The 6,000-nt window shown below is 42.5% G+C and overlaps 1 pseudogene across 1 annotated transcript in view; it reads left to right on the top strand.

Moving 5' to 3' along the window:
* Positions 1–406: 406 nt before the first annotated feature.
* LOC149290399 (uncharacterized) overlaps positions 407–6,000 on the top strand; it is a 55,505-nt pseudogene continuing 49,911 nt past the window's right edge. Inside the window, exon 1 of the transcript XR_016277242.1 lies at positions 407–415. The product of XR_016277242.1 is annotated as an uncharacterized LOC149290399 (transcript). The remainder of the gene's footprint in view (positions 416–6,000) is intronic.

Here is a 6,000-nt window from a genome sequence, read left to right as displayed (position 1 = left end):
TTTACCCATAAAAAGCAACGCTGTGGCTTCTCCAAAGGATTCTTTAAAATTGAGTAGGTGGAGCTAATTAGTTTGCGTCTTAATACTATCGTGGGGAGGAAGGAAGCCTCAGATCTGACCTAAATGCATTGCTGATCACTTCTACCCTGACGGTCTTCAATATAGTTCTTTTGTTTATTCAATTAAAATAAATTGGAAGCAAATGCTTTCAAACCACTTCTCCAGCGAGCAAAAAGAGGAGGGCAGAGTATGAGAGCTCAAGGCTCATATACTATTCATGTCACAAGAAACCAGGGTTTCCCATTACAATAATACCAGGGCAGCATGTACATTAGATAGGGCTTTAAGCACCAAATGCTGAAAAACACACTCAGTCGCACACAGAACATATAAGGAAAACTGTCGCATGGAGCAGGTCAGTGTCACCAAGTGTGGAAGAAGAAGGAAAAGTGTTTTATATACTGCCTCATATGGAGATCTCTGGTCAGCTATATCAGTAACAGACTTCCCTCGGGTGATATTCTCCTGGCATTTTAGACTACAAATCCCTATCAGTTCCTAAAGTGGAATGATATACACAAGTTACTGTTCAAAATATCTAGAAGATTGGGGAAAGCTCTGAGTGACTTTTCATGGACAGGGATAGATCTTTCTTAGTTTCCTTACTGCATAAGATCCTACACAAAAACTGAACACAGAACCTCCTACATGCAAAGCATGAACGCTGTCAGTGCATTATACCACCTTTCTTGCAATATAGTAAAAACACATACCAGGACCTATAACCTGTAGAACAGGAGATCCATGATTTGGAGGTGAAGAAGGGACGCCCCTTTTTCATCATGAGATTAGCCCACTTGGACAGTAAGAAAATGCTTAAACAAAGAGGTTACAGGTTTATTTAAATAGGGTACTGATGATGTCACAAGGTTTAGAGGGAAATCATTGGTGACCACTGATGACAAGGGCAATGTCCAGCAGATGACTGACACAGGAACAGCCACATCCCACCAAATACTTTAAAGGAAGCACCAGGGGATGGGGGTGGAAAATCCTTCTCCGTCTACCATTTATGACTATTCTGAGAATACAGTCATTCATTCTCTGTCACTCACTGACTACAATTCTCTGCATGGAATAGAATTTGCTGGAAATACAAAACACAACACAACAGTGATTCAACAAAACAGTGATGAAAAACAGCAAAGAGAACACCAGAAGCAGGGAATAAACCTATGGCCAACTTCTGGCAGAGTTGTGCCAGAGATTCCTAGAGAGAACATGTCAATCGAAACATCAAATAATCAAAGCCGCAAAAGTCAAAGCCACAAATGTGGAGGGCCAACTCTACTCCATAAAGCTAAAAAGCAGCTTCATATTTTTTTGTGCTAGAAAAGAAAAAAAGTGTAGAAGGACTATGTATCTTGCAGGTATTGAATTGGCATAGAATTTGGGGGAGAAGGCAAATGTCACTGAATTACATCCAAATAGGTGTGTCTGTGAGTGTGTGTGTGCACCATCTTCAAGTCACCTGTCAACTTATGGTGACCCCATGAATGTCATGTGTCTTCATAGGCAAGGAAAGACTCAGCCATGGTTTTGCTAATCCCTTCTTCTGAAATATAGCCTGCAGCACCTGACCTTGGTTGGCAGTCTCCCATCCATTACTACCCAGGGCTGAGTCTGCTTAGCTTCTAAGATCAAATGGGCATTGGTGCCTTCAAAGTTTTTAGTCCAAATACACCTACACTACAAGCGAATTCTCACAACTCTTCTGCAGCTGCTGTGTCTTCCCACATACAGACACATCTTGGAAATCCCTGAGTGAAAGGGCAATAGATGGCATTAAGGAGAGCATCACTTTCATCAGACCCAACATGGAGCCCTAAGCCTCTTCTTCATGTACTGAAGGTAGACAAAATAGAATGGAAAATGGCCGTAATATAGCCATAGTTCAGCATGTTTCTATTTCATTCACTTCAAAAGGAATCATTAATGAAGGATTTTTTGGCCTATAATTCTATGTGTACTAATCTTGGAGAAGGAAAATAAACCATAGGTTTGGACCACAGATGTGTCCCAAAGGAATCAATGGGATCCTTAACTGGATCCTACAAAATAAATCTCTCTTACAATGCAACCATTTTCATTTCCTAGCAGCCACTCAGGCATCTTACAAATTCAGCATGTTTAATTTAAAAACAGCATCAGAGAAGAAGAGAGGGGGCAAACCCGACTTCGAAAGTCCCATTTAAGATTAGGACAATTAAGGGAGCTCTTATATATCACCTATAAAAGTATTATAATAGCTATTGCCTCCATCTTTTTTTCATTCTGATCTCAACCCACAATCATTTAATTTGTGTGTGCGTGTGTATGTATATGTGTGTGTGTGTGTGTGAGTGCGTGCGCACATATGATCTTACAATACTGTACTCCAAGCATCTGAGAAAGGCTGTATCTGCACTGCAGAGATAATCCAGTTTGGCACCACTTCGACTACCATGGCTCAGTGCTATGGAATCCTGGGAACTGTAGTTTGTTGTGGCACCAGAGCTCTCTGACAGAGAAAGCTAACACAAAACTCATAAAACTATAATTCCCAGAATCCCATAGCATTGAGCCAGGGCAGTTAAAGTGGTGTCAGATGAGATGATTTCTGCAGTGCAGATGCAGCTGAAATGAATCACAACCCACAGAAGTGATGCTGAAATAAAACCCTTAAGTCTTTACTTGCTTTGTTGTTATTAGCTGCCTTCGACTCAACCCCGACTCACAGCAACGCTGTGGATGAGACACCTCCAAACCCCTCTATCCTCCATTGCTCTGCTCAGGTTCTCTTGATTCAGCCCCGTAACCTCCCAAATTATGTCTAGCCATTTGGCATGCGGCCTTCCTCTCTTTCTACTCCCTTCTACCTTTCCTAGCATTACTCTCCTTCTTAATTATTCATGCCTCCTCATGATGTGGCCAAAATACAACAGACTCAGTTTAGTCATTTTGGCTTCCGGGGAGATTTCAGGCTTGGTCTGTTCTTGGACCCATTTGTTTGTCTTTTTGACAGTCTGCGGTATCCTCAGCCTCTTCTCCAGCACCAGATCTCAAATGAATTTATGTTCTTCTCATCCATTTTCATTACTGCCCAGCTCTCACAGCCGAACATGGCAACAGGGAATACAATGGACTTGACATTAGTGCTCAGTTGTATATCTTTAGAGTCCCTTCATGGCTACCCTTCCCATTCATAGTGTTGTTTCAATTTCTTGACTGCAGTTTCCCATTCTGATCAATGTTTGCTCCAAGATACAAGAAACCTTTTAATTTCCTCATTATCTTGGTTGGATTTATGTAGATCTTCCCTAGTCATTATTTTTGTTTTCCTTATGTTCAGTAACAAGCCTGCCTTTGCCATTTCTTCCTTGACCTTCCTTAGTCATTGCTCCAAGTCCGTGGTGTTTTCCAATAGTAGTATTGTGTGGTCCATGTATCTTAAGATTGCTGATGTCCTTCCTCTTATCTTCCCTCCTCCTTTTCAAACCAGCTCTTCATTTATTTTCTGCATGTAAACTGAACAGTTGGGGTGATAAGATTCAGGCTTTTTCCAATTGAGAACTATTCTGTTTCTCCATGTTCTGTTCTGACAGTAGCCTCTTGTCCTGAGTACAGATTCCTCATCGGGACTATCAGATGTCTTGGCACTCCCATGGCTTTAAGGGCTTTCCATAGCCTTTCATGATCTATGCAGTCAAAGGCTTTGCTATAATGACCAGTGTTTCATAAACTCTGGTCTTCCAAGTGGTTTGGACTTTACTGGTCAGTAAACGGGGGAGCTGTAATCCTGGGAACAAGTTTAGGAAACACTGCTATAGTCTATTAAGCATACAGTGACTTTCCCCCCTGGAATGCCTCTGTACAGTCACACAACTACAAATCCCAGAATTCCATATCACTGAGAGCCATGGCAGTTAAAGGTGGACTATTTCTGCAGTGTAGATGCAACCAAAATGAATTACAACTCAGAGTTGGAAGAGACCCCAAGGGCCATCCAGTCCAACCCCATTCTGCCATGCAGGAACTCCCAATCAAGGCATCCCTGACAGATGGCCATCCAGCCTCTGCTTCAAGACCTCCAAGGAAGGAGACTCCACCAAAATCTCCGATGGAGTTTGTTCCACCGTCAAACAGCCCTTTCTGTCAGGAGGTTCCTCCTAATGTTGAGGTGGAATCTCTTTTCCTGCACTTTGCATCCATAGTCCCTGGAGCAGCAGAAAACAATCTCGCTCCATCCTCAGTATGACATCAAATATTTAAACAGGGCTGTCATATCACCCCTTAACCTTCTCTTCTCCAGGCTAAACATCCCTAGTTCCCTAAGTCCTTCCTCATAGGGCTTAATGGGTTCCAAATCCTATGAAACATTTCTGCTTCAGACTGAAGCATGGCCTTTCCTCTTCTGTGAAGAAAACACTGTGGCATCTGAAAAGGTGATCTGCAATAGAAAATAGTCCTCATCCAGAGAGCGATTAAGGAGGGAAGCACAGGGTCAATCCCAAATATGATTTGATCACTTCAGGATATCAATATTGGAATATCCTCCCTTCTCTTTTCCTTAGCTCCCTGGATCTTCAAGAATGGGGTGAGAGGGAAGAGACAAGGCTGCAATCTTTGTTCCTGGTCATCTAGATTTCTTGTGTGATGGGAGACTTTTTTAGCACATGAGAAGTTTTCCAGGTAGGTCCTGTCAATCTGCTTCACTAAACTGATATAAGTCTATGGCAGCCTCTCCCAATCATCCAAGTTTTATTATTTATGTATATGATTTCCAGTCTGTTTGGTCAAGTTCTTTTACCACAAAAGGGAGAGAACACTCCAGGGCCGACTTCCCTTCCCTGGCAATGAAAATAGGAAGACCACATATTCAGCCATTAGGAATGACTTCCTTCCATGATCGCTCCAAACCAGGAGCCTCACTGCATCAAAATGGAGGACCAGCCCTGTCTCAAAGCCATGGGTTCAATGCTCTTTTAGGAACAAAATAAATCCTCCCGAGGACACTCTGAGGGCTGCCATTGGCTGGAACTCCAGTCCCTCCCACCATCCCTGGCTCTGATTGGCTGGAACTCCAGTCCCTCCCACCATCCCTGGCTCTGATTGGCTGGAACTCCAGTCCCTCCCACCATCCCTGGCCCTGATTGGCTGGAGTCCCAGTCCCTCCCACATCCCACACTGAATGACATCACTGCTACGGAAGGCACTCTTGACCAATCAGAGAGCAAGATGAAGGTTCTTCTGGAAGCTTCCGTGAGAAGGAGATATAAGGCCTGAGAGACCAAGAGACAGTTGGGGGAATTGTGTCGGTTGGAGATCGAGAGAGAGAGTTAAAGAGCGGATCTTGGAAGTTAGTCTCAGAATTGGACGCTTAGGTTCATTTATTTCTTTAATAGTTTGTATGAATTGAATATTATATACTTACAAATATTGTACCTGCAAGACTCTTAATATCTTGTACGGCTTATATTTCAGTTATATTTTGTTATTTATAGTAAACATCTCCTTAGAGTATCTACTACTCGACGCTCCTTTTACACTTCTCTTGGCTCAGTTGATGCTTGGAAAGATCAGTAAAGAAGTAGAAATAAGGTTCCTTAACTGGTCCCAGTGTAGGTTAATGGAAACCCTTTTATAATTCACTGGGTGGAGGCAGCGAGATTTAAGGAATTTAAGGGTCTTCTGGGCTAACAGCCATAATGTCTAAATGTCTAATTAACAGTTTGTAAGACACTCTGATAGCCTTTTGGCTGAAGAGAGGGGTATAAAATTCTTCTTATTATTATTATTATTATTACAGAACCGCGGTTTGGCTGCTTGGACCACCGGAGATCATCACAGTGAGTCAGTTGGAAAAGTCCATCTCACTCCAGAAAACAAGGTACTTGAGGAGTTTGCACTCTACGTCTTTCTGTAATAATAGCTACAAAACTGATAATAGCATTTGGGACA

The sequence above is a fragment of the Sceloporus occidentalis genome, unplaced genomic scaffold, assembly GCF_023333645.1.
Source record: "Sceloporus occidentalis isolate IW3139 unplaced genomic scaffold, rSceOcc1.0.p SCAF_39, whole genome shotgun sequence".
NCBI classification, from domain to species: Eukaryota; Metazoa; Chordata; class Lepidosauria; order Squamata; family Phrynosomatidae; genus Sceloporus; species Sceloporus occidentalis.
This window is presented reverse-complemented; position numbering and strand designations above follow the sequence as displayed.